Genomic DNA, 13,250 nt, shown 5'->3' with positions numbered 1-13,250 from the left:
TTGTAAAGCTGGCTGGATCTTTGGAAGTGATCCATTTTCCCAACTTTTCCTCCTCCTCCAACCCAAACTCACAGCTTACTCTGAGCTCACAGAGACAGAAAACCTGACTAAATTTGTTCATTTTTGGAATCCACACACAAAAGTGATTTCTTATTTTTTAAAATGTTTTGGTTGCCATCTTCTAGTTTAAAAGAGCTTGAATTAAAATGCATGGACACAGCCATCATATAGTTGAATATACACTCTGGATGTTTTATAAAATGTTAGATACTTAGAAATGCATAAGCATCTAGGCATACTAATATTTGTATTCTTAGGTCCTTTACATTCATTTTTGTGTTTGTATTTATGTGATCTTGTAAACCATGGATCAGATAAAACACACCTGTCAAGTCAGAGAAAATGAACATGAACCTCTTTAGTGGTTGCATAAGCTTTTGTGCATCTGCGTGACTGCATATGCATTTTATTTGATTACAGATTTTAAATGAAAGAGAGCTCATGCAATAATTTAATGTTACCTTGAGAATTCAATTTATTTTATTCTTTATGTTTAACTGTAGTTTTGCTTATCCATTACGGTGGTTACACACTTTTGGGGGGTATATGTACAGCAGAAAAAAAGCCATTCACTGCTGAGAACCTCTTGTTAAAACTGGATTGTATAAGCTCAGACCAGTGTGTTACATAATAAGACAATTTACAATCATCATGATAACAGAGGCTGTTTTCTGGAAAGAAAAGATAGCAATATCTGTAAAACTGCACCTGCAAGGAGGCTATAATTTCTGTGTGGCTGTGACAGACAATGTGAATCATGGATTATTACTATTTTTTAAGGGCTCCATGCATTTCCCATTATTTATTATAGCTCCTATAGGACCTACCCCAGTATACTCACATGGATTGAGATATATATTCAGACACACAGATGTGTATATAGTTTTATACTTATATACATATATTACATGCACATGCATTATGCTTGTAATTTATAGCAAAGAAAATAAATAAGCTCAGTGGTTAAAATCTTGCAAAACACCAAAACGCAGACAAAAGGAACCTTTACATCTGCCTTTTAGGCTTAACTAGAAAGATTCTCAAAGCTGCTGACCAGATTTTCAAGGAGAAAGCTCAATCTTCTTAATGAACCATAGCCAAAGGCCAGGGTTCCCTCTGGTATACATGTACCCAATGGCCTCATTTGTCATTTTGCTTTGGGCTCTGCTAAGCTGCATCCAACCCCCAGTGCCCATGGATACAACTGATTCTAGCAAAACCAAATGGAACTCTTTCTTTGCGCTTTCCTGTTGTCATCAAGCTGTTTATAAGCCCCATTCTCTTGGTGCCAGATGATTCCCTGATGCAAATGAATCACTTCTGTGAAATACTTATAGTATGATCAATTAGATATTTAATAATTCTACATGGCAACAGGGCAAAAACAAAGTGTCAAGTTTGGTATGTCTCCTTTTTCTTGATAACCTTGACTGTTCTCAAACATCTCTCTGGTCCCTGTTGGTTGTTTATTGCCACAATAATGGTGAGTAATAACTATTCAACCTCTGAGATGTAATTAGCATGTACTGCTCATCGTGGAGTCAGCTGGGGATTAGCTAGAGGGTTCTGCTGATCTTGGTGGGGCTTGCTCACCCATCTGGGGGGCATCAGACTATTGAATGATCTAAGATGGTCTCAGCTGCGGCAGTTGACCTTTGCCAGGTGTCTTCATCTTCTGGCAGTTGAGTCTGAGCATGTTCTTACAGTGTTGACAGAGGTGCAAGAGGGAGGGCAAGCTTGACTGTGAAGCACTTTTCATATCTTCTTGTGTCACAATTGCTAACATCTCATCGGCCAAAGCAAATCATATGGATGAGACCAGAGTCAGACTGGAGGTCATTGCCACATTACATGGCAAAGGTCACAGGTACAGAAAAGGGTGAAGAGTTAGGGCCATGCTTTTGCTGTATTATACTCTTCCTCCCAAAGAAGTACTTCTCAGGAAAGGATTCAAGCAGTATTTACAGTAAGTTGCGATGATGGTTTTGTGCAAAGCTAAAACATTGCTATTACTGTGGTTGCTTTGATATCTGTGATAAAAATACAGAAGAAAGGAATGTGGTTCTGTGGTGGGATAAAGATGTCCACTAATTCTTTGTCACTCCCTCACTGAGAGGAAGGGTCTATATCTCTACTTTTTTGAACCTAGGCTGGGCCAGTGGCTATTTGATTAATAGAACAGTGGAAGTGACCCCTTGTTCTGGGCCCAGCTTTTCAGGAGACTGGCAGCATCCATCTCCCCACTCTTGGAATATTCATTCTTGCCACATCCTCTCAGAGCACAGTTGCCATGATATGAGAAGCACAAGCCACATGGAGAGTCTACTTGGGGGCTCTCTGGTTAAAAATTAGCCTCAGCTGCCAACCATGTGATATCAGTGGTTCAGTCCAGTTTGGTCAGCAGATGACTGCATCTCCAGCTAATGAGAAGAACATGCCCAGTTTGGCTATCTTGGCCAAGAATGTGAGAGATAATAAAATTGCTATCATTCATTTAAGTCACTAATATTTGGGCTGGTTTGTTATATGGCCATGGATAACCAAAACAAGCTTAAGAGTGACTTCCCAGGCATTAGATCAAGATGAAGGAGGCACTTTTGATCTAAGAGTTTTTCTAGAGCCTTTGAAAAAGACAGTGACCTATTTTTACCTAAACTTAACAGCCAACTTCATAAATAGCTCTCTGGAAAGGGAAATGCAGCTTTTCAAAGATATTGACTTGCAAGTAGAGAAACATAAATCTTGGAGAGATCTTGGCCATTGTAGGTTTTGCCATATTATCACCTTGGGCTCTAGTCTCTATGTTTAACTCCAGGGAGCCCTGCAGGGAGCTCTTCAGGCAAGAGGGGCTACCTTCTCTTATCACTTCTAAGGCATGAGCGTACACATGTGCATGCCTACTGCCAATTTCATTCTTCAGTGACTCCCAGCATGGTTCAGGGCTTACGTTTCACCCATTTATTGATGAATACCAATCTCTGCTTTGACACTGGACTTAATTTTGAAAGAGATTTGCTGTTGTGGCTGACAGATCCCCTTGTGTCTTCTCAGGACAAATAGCATCTTCATTTGAATTGTTACCTGCCATGTGTCCTCCAGACTTTTGCTTCTTCTTTGCTGTAGGTAGTCAGAAGCTGATTGTACCATCACTTAACACAGGTGATTCTCTATTTAGCTGCAAATTCCTATCTTCTTACTTTTACTTACTTACTTCTTACTTTTTCTTTTAATTGCCCCCCCACCTTTATTGAGGTATAATTGACAAAACTGTGTATAAAGTATACAGTGTAATGATTTAATGTGTACATTATGAAATATTTGCCACAATCAAGTTACTTAACACAGCCCATCAACTTACATAATTTCCCCTTTTTTGTGTGTGTGTTGAAAATGTTTAAGATCTACAATCTTAATAAATTTTAAGTATATAATACAGTATTAAGCATAATCACGGTGTTGTATAATAGATCCTTGGAAGCTATTCATCTTAAGTGAAAGTTAGTACCCTTGACCAGATTCTCCCCATTTCCTCTATCTTCCAGCTCTTGGCAACCACCATTCTATTCTGTTTCTCTGAGTTCAACTTAAAAAAAAAAATTAAGTTTCCACAAATAAGTGATACACACAGTATTTTTCTTTCCCTTTCTGGCTTATTTTACTTCCCATAATGCCCTTCAGATTTATCCACATTGGTTCAAATGGCAGGATTTCCTTCTCTTTATGGCTGAGTAATATTCTATTGCGTATGTGTGTTTATGTGTGAATACATCTTATCTGTTCATCTATTGATGGACACATGGGCCACTTCCATGGTTTGGCTATGGGATCCCATTTTCAACAAGGTGAGCCAGGAGGTAAGGATCTGAAGCATGATAGCTGTGTTTATTTTCCTAAGGGACATGTTCCTTATGATGCCTCACACTGCCTACGTTGCGGAGAGAACCCTCAGAGAAGTTTCCAAAAGTCAGTGTTAGTGTCTCCACTAACACTGTAAATAATTTACATTAATATTGTAAATAATGCTGCAGTAAACATAGGGGTACACATATCCCTTTGAATTAGTGCTTTTGTATTCCTTGGATAAATATCCAGTATTGTGATTACTGAGTCATTTGGTAGTTCTAGTTTTAAGTTTTTGAGGGCGCTCCATACCGTCTTTCACACTAGCTATATCACTTTACATTCCCACTAACAGTGTACGAGGGTTCCTTTTTCTCCACGTCCTCGTCAACATCTGTTATCTCTGGATCCTAACAGGTGTGAGATGACATCTGACTGTGACTCTTAAGCAGGTACACCACCGAAGATCCAGGGCCAAGCTGCTACCTTCGTGCAGTGAAAACAGCTCTGGGCTCAGGCTTATGAGATTTATCACCACCTAACTGTGTGATGTCTGTGAGTCTCTTCAGCTTCTCTGGCTCTTGATTTCCTTATCGTAAAGTGGAGGCTGATTAGAGATGACAGTTCTATAAAGCCCCTTGGATTTTATGGAGCACCTGGAGATACTAACATTGACTTTTGGAAACTTCTCTGAGGGGGTCTTTCCACAATGTATGCAGTGTTGGGGCATCATAAGGAACATGTCCCTCAGGAAAATAAACACAACTATTGTGCTTCAGATCCTTACCTCCTGGCTCTCCTTGTTTCCCTGCCATGTTGAAAATGGGATCCATGATTTTACAGTTCTTTGGTGTATGTACTGCCAGTATATGCTGGAATAAACCAGAGAGAGTTTAGGCTAGAGTGAAAAGGAATGGATGACAAAAATAAGTCCTTTCACTTACATGCATTGAAGACCCAGTTCTTTTCTTCATGATGGAGAGGAGGTCTCAAGATCTCTCCTGGGTGTGGAGGGCTAAGACCCCTGTTCCCTTCCCCATAACATATACTTCTGCATTTCTGGAGCTGTTGGAAATAGCCCATATCTCCCAGGGTAGCTCTGGGATTAGCACATCCTGGCCTGGACCCATTCCCTCAGGAGTTGGGGGGGTGCTAGATTCTGGGGTACAAGCTGAAGGGAGCATACCAGATGGTCAGATGAAGATCATATTGGCACTTGTTTCTGCGGCAAAGCTCTAGGGTGATGAATGGTGCACTAAAATGATGAGCATCACATTAGAAACTTGGAAAGGTATATTCACATACTGGTGGTAAACTCAGCAGTGATTTGGATGTACCCAACCACTTTTCAACTTCTAGGGGGTCAGGAAAAGCATAAAGCTTGTTTTGCTCAGATTTTTTTCCCTCATTTTTAAACTCATGTGCATTTTAATGGAAATTTAATCATATGTTTCAGATTTATTTACACTTAACTCATCAAAATGTTTTGCAAGAGGGATTCAAGGTCCAAGAAGCCTTTCGAGTTTTTTTTATAAGTGTTTTAAGGACTTTTTTTTTTTTTTTATAGGAATAGGAAACCATGTATCACTGAGAGCAAACAACTTAAACTCCAAAGGCTCAAGTTTGATTTGAAACTTACAAGTCATGGAGAATATTCTGCTATGAAATGGATTCCCTCATAGTTTTTCCTTAGACATCTATGGGGAAACAGCTGAGGATTTCAGTAGGATATTACCTAGTTTTCTAAAATAGTGAATATCCTGAAATGTAGCCTATAGATTAGAAATTGTTATAGATCTTTTTCTTTTTTAGTATTACTTTTAACACATTTTTCAGTCACCCCCCCCCCCCCGCTTTGGGTGAAAACCAGAGTATAAACAGAGATTTCATTTTTTAGAAGATTTTTACTTATTTGTCAGAGAGAGAGCGAGAGAGAGAGAGAGTGAGCGAGCACAAACAGGGCGAGCGGCAGGCAGAGAGAGAAGCAGTCTCCCCGCTGAGCAAGGAGCCCATCCAGGACCTTGGTATCATGACCTGAGCTGAAGGCAGATGCTTAACAGACTGAACCACCCAGGCATCCCAGCAGCGATTTCATTTTATGTCAAGTTTCTTAGCATTAAGGTTATACAAAACAAAAAATTTTGTGCTAACAAAAGTGTCCATTTACAAGCAGAATTATCTGTGGTCTAACTTTTTCCATTTTTTTTTGTCTTTACTGCCTTTACTATAGAGATAAAGTGGACAGATGATTGGCTCATTTGTAGACCTCTGTACAGTTCTTTCCCTTTCCCACTGCCCCTCAAGGGGTTGAAGCAATTCTCACAAGAGTCTAAATATTGAAGAAATTATTGTTTTTATAATTTGAATTAGTATATACTTTTGTATGCTCTTATACCTTTAGGCTATGTTTTACTTATGTACTCTATTGACTTTATGCTTATTATTTATGTAAGTCTATGTACTTACATATTTTATGCTCTAAGTATTTCACTTACATACTCTATTTATACTCATATACTTGTATATTACAGTATGGATTAGTACTTACATTAGAATTCATTTTTATTTAGTGTAGGTCGTACTTCATCATCCTTTTGACATCAGTTTGTTTATTTTCCCCTGGATATACAGATCAATTAATTGGTTGCAAGTTTAGTGTTAGAAGAAATGAAGTAAGCAAAATGGACTGAGCTTTCAGCTAAGAACCCATCACTCCATCCTTGGTCTTTGCTGTGGTTGGAGAAACAGGAATTGACCTAAGAGCATTCAATTCATGCTTGCCAGACAAGTACCTCTATATTCTGATGCTCTGCCAACTGGGACAAATGCAGAATGGGAAGTTTCTCCACATTCAGATCTCTGGGATACATGATTCTAAATTGCTCCTACGTGAACCCGACTTTCTTTCCTAAAGAGTGTGTGTGTGTGTTTCAGCGTTTTGACAGGAGGAATAGGTCTTCTAGTTCACTACCACCTGACGAAGCTTTATATTTGTACTGTGAATCTATTGCAGTTTTACATATGGTGGCTCAAGGTAAGATTAGTTTTTTAACTAATCTTAATATGGAAGCAATTCATTTGAATTTTACTCACTACCTACTTGTAATGAGCTGGAAGGGTCTGACAAGTGTTTTCAATAATCTTACATGTTAATAATTTTGTTTTAGCACTAATATTTTATTATAAATAAAAATATGTATAATTGGCCAAAACACCTTTTGAAAAAATGAGTTGTTTTGTGTGTTGTTTTTTTTTAAATGAACCACAAAATTTTATCAATGCCATAATCACAACCAGTGAAGTAACTGACTAGAAACTTCCCCAGGTTCTCATCCTTTCCAGCTGTTGAGAGGAACTCTATCAGATCCTCCTGGGAGAGCAATAAAGAGACTTGGTGGCAAAACACAACACAAATAATTGCTCATCCTGTGTGAAATGCCTTCCATCCGCTTTGGGGAAAACCTCCTTGTGGCAGGAAGAAGCCAGGTAGCATGGAATAAAAGGGTAAGTGGTTTCTGCCAAGAAGGTCCTCAAGAGCCAGCTGGCTAAGAAGGACTCATGGGCGGAGACCCAGATGTGAATGGCAAAAGCCAAAGGAAAAACAAGGATTGCACCAGGTTCAGAAACAAGCACTTAATGGCCTCATCGAGGAGGACGCTGTGGGGGAATAAAGATAAACAAACTTAAAAACAGGCTTTACAGGCCCGATGTAGTGTGTTAGCTGTCAGGGGCCTCTGAGAGTGCCCAAGGATGCGTCATTGTGGGTGGTTATGGCTCTTGGAAAAATGCGGGATTGTGCTGGGCTTCGCCGGGGTGGTGCAGGTAAATTGCTGGTCTTGTATGTGGAGGTTGAGATCTTTTTATGATCTGTTTGCAAACTGGGTCAGGCTGTGCCCTCTATATGCTGGTCACATTGATCTTTCTGAATTTGAATCAAACTGTATTTATCAGTGTTGTGGTTTAATAATTCTATAACACCTTGACTGTGATATAACTCCAAGAACACATGCCACATAGTTACAAATGATGTCAAAGCAGAAACCCTCAAAAAGTGTGACCCACTCATCAGCGCATATATATGTGAAATTCACTTTTAAGTGTTCATGTTGTTTACTTTTTTTAGATATAAAATTTAAATATTTTGATAAATGACTTTGATGACCTATGAAAAGAAGGCATATAGGTAGGTTTGTAGGAAATGAGAGTCTTCCTGGCATATTTTCCAGTTTACAGTTTTTGGCACATAAATTTTTATTTAGATTTAGTTTAGGCTTGTGATTATAGTAAAAAATCAATTTGTTTTTCTTTCTTTTTTTTTTAATTTGAGAAACAAAAATCTATGGGCTTCTTTTCCCCTCTTCTCACACTCTAAACAAAATTCAGATACCCATTACAATTTTGTTTTATCTTTAAAGGCCTTTTCTCAAAGGAGCCAAAGAATTTGGACTTCTCTACTCCTTCCCCTGGAATACATTTGGCTTTGTTCTTTGCAGCATAGGCAATTGCTGTTAAGGAGACTTTCAGTTTAACATGTAATTAATAGTTTGGCATTTCCCAAGGGCTTTCCTTGGGACCCTTTCTGTATCTGTTTTGTATTACAGGGCTCCCTTGCTAAATATTTCCAGATCATATAGATTTAGATAAGACAAGTTCCAGAACTTAGAGTATTTTTTATTTTGACATTTACAGTATTTATTAGTGTAATGAAAATAATACTTTGACAAGTCCCCAAGTAATAAATGGCAGTATTCTCAACCCCTGAGAAGTTTAGAGTAACTTTCGGTGGCTAGTGACCACCTGATATCCAACTGTTCTCCTTTCAGAGGTGTTAGCAAATTTGAAGTACCTTGGGATCAGTCCTTTTAGCATGCTTTCCCCAGACAGTAATTGTATTTCCTCCCAGTCCCTCCAGGTGGTCAGTGGGCTTGACATATCTTGTTCCTTCATCTGTGAAAATTAGAGTTAGTAAAGGATGAACTATAGCTCTAGGGAAATCACATTCCTTGTGCCTGGGCTGAGCCTGGGGCATGTTGGGAGTCATGGTGTATTGGGGGAGCAGCCATTACCCTCAAACCAAAGATGTTAACCAGAGGGCAATATGGGTCACCCTGAGTATCAGAAGACATGACTTAGCTGATGCATAATTTCATCTCAATCTGGGAACTCATTATGATTCCCTTGGGTGTTTTCCAAAATAGTCTTCAGTGAGTTGGGTTGGGTAGCCTTTATTCTCCCTTTCTTCCCTCTTTACAGATCTTTACCTTTCTTACAGAATTCACCTCATTTTGCCTCATGACATAGGAACTTGAATATGTTTGTGCTTTACTAGGTTTGAACAAGGGAAGGGATAGATTTTCTCATTGATCAGTCTCCTCAACTCTTAGCAAAGTGCTTTGTATAAATATTTTTCAGACTGTAATAAAGTTCTAAATCTCAGAGTTCTATACTTCTTGTAGTTAATATAATGCCAGCTGCTCATGGCAACCAAACCAAATTTCAGTGGCTTCACTTAAAAGTTGACTTGTAATTCATGTAATATTTCAGCATGTGTGTGCCTGGTCAGTGGCCACTTCTTCCACGTAGTGATTCAGGGATCCAGGCTCCTCCTTATCTTGCGGCTCTACCCTCTTCTAGGCCCTCATAATCCTCTGCATCCAGCCAGAGATAGGGGAAGAGAGTGTGAAAGAGGGACATCAGCATCTTAATTGCCTTGCTTGGAAGTGATCTGCATGATTTCCACTCATATTCTATTGGGGAGAATAAGTCACATGGCCCCACCTAGCTGCAAGGGCATCTGGAAGGAGTAGTTCCTAGTAGGCTGCTGCTTCTCAGTGGAGAAGAGGAAGCTATAGAAGGAAGAACATATTTTTTCGAGACCAACTGTCTCATCTCTCCCTTAACCATCTCAAAGAATGACAGAATTATACAATATTAGATTTGAAGGGAACTTAGAGCCATTATACCCCCTTCTCCATTTTACAGATGAGGCTACACAGATATAAAGTAGTAATCTGCATAGCTCTGCTCTGTTTAGTATTGAATTTCTGCAGAAACTTTTTGTTTGAATAGTAGCTTCTGTGTATAAAAGAGGATTTCGAAAGTACTCAGCCTTGACAGTTTTTTAGGTTTCTTCTACTTCTGACATTTGAGAATCTGATCAGTTACCAAAGTTTTCAAATCTTGGGGGCTGTATACAGGCCAGATCTTAGGCTCCCATGTTTCCTGTCTTTAGGAGACTGTAACTGAAGACTAGTAGGGATTTGGAAAACTATTGCATGGAACAGACTATCAAATGCATAATAAGGAAGACTCGTTTATTGAGGTCTACTGAGTGCCTGGCTCTGTTTTGGCATTTTACATAATTGAATATTTAAATCTCCCAATAATTCAATTAGAGAGATACTATTATTGATATTAATATTTTAAAAATGAGACTAAGGCTCAGAGAAAGAAAGCAACACAGCTCAAAAGAAACAGGGTAAGGATTCAAAATTGGCTTTGACTCCAGGGTCCATGCTCTTCTTGGCTCTCCCTCTCTGACCTGAGCATTCCCTTAGGTGGCTCTCCGTGGGCTTCCTCACCCCTGTTGGTCTCCAGTGGCTCTTCCCTGGTGGAGAGATTTCCTGTCCTGAGTAGGTATACCAGTCCTGCAGCTGTCAAGGTGACTTAACAACTTTTCAGCTGGGCTATCAGTGTCTCACTAAGTGTGGTGCTCAGCCCAGGGTAGTCTAATGCCTTGTGAATGACCTTATAGGCTCTTCCAGGATGCAGGGTTCCTGAGGACACAGCATAAGGCAAGGGGCTGGGCTGCTCTAAGGACATTTTCCTGATTGTTTTACAGTGTAGTGTACTAATATTCTGGTTGTATGGAAGGAGAAACCACTTTTAAAAATGGAACAAAATCTTTAAGTCTGAAAATAGCTGTATGTCAAGAGGTACTGGATTTTTCTCAGTTTTCAACCTCCCCTGGCTTTTTCTTCTAACTCCATATATATTTTTTTAAACATATAATGTAAAAACAAAACAAACAAGAAAGCCCCCAAAACATATGATTTATTATTTGTTTCAGGGGTACAGATTTGTGATTCATCAGTCTCACACAATTCACGGTGCTTATCATAGCACATACCCTCCCCAATATCCATCACTCAATCACCCTATCCCTTTCCCCACCCCGAGCAACCCTCAGTTTGTTTCTTGAGATTAAGACTCTTATGGTTTGCCTCCCTCTCTGGTTTTGTCTGATTTCATTTTTTCCTCTCTTCCTTTGCCTTGTTTCTCAAATTCCACATATTAGTGAGATCATATTATAATCGTCTTTCTCTGATTGACTTACTTCATTTAGCATAGTATCCTCTACTTCCATCTACATTGTTGCAAATAGCAAGATTTCATTTTTGATGGCTGCATAATATTACTCTGTGTATGTGTATGTGTGTACGTGTGTGTACACTAAATCTTCTTTATCCATTCATCTGTCAATGGACAGCTAAGCTCTTTCCATAGTTTGGCTGTTGTGGACATTGCTGCTATAAACATTGTAGTGCACATGCTGCCTTGGATCTTTGGGATAAATACCCAGTAGTGTAATTGCTGAGTCATAGGGTAGCTATATTTTCAAGTTTTGAGGAACCTCCATACTGTTTTCCAGAGTGGCTGCACCAACTTGCATTTCCACTAACAGTGAAGGAGAGTTCCTCTTTCTCTGCATCCTTGCCAACATTGTCATTTTCTGACTTGTCAATTTTAGCCATTCTGACTGGTGTGAGGTGGTATCTCATTGTGTTTTTTTTTTTTTTTTAAGATTTTTTATTTATTTATTTGACAGACAGAGATCAGAAGCAGGCAGAGAGGCAGGCAGAGAGAGAAGGGGAGGCAGGTTCCTGGCTGAGCAGAGAGCCTGACGTGGGGCTCGATCCTAGGACTCTAGGATCATGACCTGAGCCGAAGGCAGAGGCCTTAACCCACTGAGCCACCAGGCGCCCCCTCATTGTAGTTTTGATTTGTATTTCCTTGATGCCGAGTGATGTGGAGCATTTTTTCATGTGTCTGTTGGGCCTTTGGGTGTCTTCTTTGTACAAATGTCTGTTCATGTCCTGCCCATTTCTTGACTGGATTATTTCTTCTTTGGCTGATGAATTTGGTAAGTTCCTGATAGATTTTGGATACTAGCCCTTTCTCTGATATGTCATTTGTGAATATCTTCTCCCACTCTGTCAGTTTTCTTTTGGTTTTGTTGACTGTTTCCTTTGCTGTGCAAAAGCTTTTTATCTCGATGAAGTCCTAATGGTTCATTTTGCCGTTGCCTTTGGCAATGCGTCTAGGCAAGAAGTTGCTACAGCTGAGGTCAAAGAGATTGCTGCCTTTGTTCTTCTCAAGGATTTTTATGGATTCCTGTCTCACATTTAGGTCTTTTATCCCTTTTGAGTTTTTTTTTTGTATGGTGTAAAGAAATGGTCCAGTTTCATTCTTCTGCATGTGGCTATCCAATTTTCTGAACACCATTTATTGAAGAGACTGTCTTTTTTCCATTGGATATTCTTTCTTGCTTTGTCAAAGATGAGTTGACCATAGTAACTCCGTGTGTTTTTAATGGCTTTGTTAAACATTATTGTATTAGTAAATGCTATTCAACCTGCAAACTAATTGTGCAGGATCAAAATGAAGTTGAAGATGGACTTGTAACCTATGCTTTCTTAGCCTACTTCCACGTGTGCCTAAGTAGTAGGGCCTAGTCTACCTCCCTTATGCTGGCTCTTTGAGTAGCATAACCTTGATGATGAATTCCAGATGTTGAACTATGTAGTGCTTCAGGGGCTTAGACATTGTAGTTCTGAGTGAATAAATGTATTTTTTTCCCCTTGTGATTAAAAGGCTAAATAGCAGGTCATGCGTACCTACACATTGCAAAAGGGCATTTGTATTTTTGATCAGGTAAAATGCACCTGGGGACTGTAAATAATACAGATTGGTGTAAGGTGATTGAATCTAAAAGTCTGAGTGGACCAAAAGATCAGCTCTAGATTTTCTTTTTCCTTTTTTCCCCAACTTCTTTTCAATTCTTCTCTCCCCTTCCTGTCCCTCTTTGCCTCCTCCTCCACTCCCCATCTCTCCTGTTCCTCCCTCTCTTCCTTCTTAAATACCCTTTGGAAAGCAAAAGCCTTAGTGGATTACTTGTCCATCAGCAATGAACCTAGACCATCAAGGTGATACAAGGATTGTTTTCACATTTCAGAAGAAAGCTGAACTATTAGAGTTTATTGGAAGATTTTGTGGGAAGGGTGTCAGTAGGATTGCAGTCTTTAAATTCCTGTAGAAATCTGGAGTCTACACCTTGTGGAGCATGGGCT

This window comes from Lontra canadensis, unplaced genomic scaffold (assembly GCF_010015895.1).
Source record: "Lontra canadensis isolate GAN:19392208 unplaced genomic scaffold, GSC_riverotter_1.0 scaffold15, whole genome shotgun sequence".
Lineage (NCBI taxonomy): Eukaryota > Metazoa > Chordata > Mammalia > Carnivora > Mustelidae > Lontra > Lontra canadensis.
Note: the sequence above shows the minus strand (reverse complement) of the source record.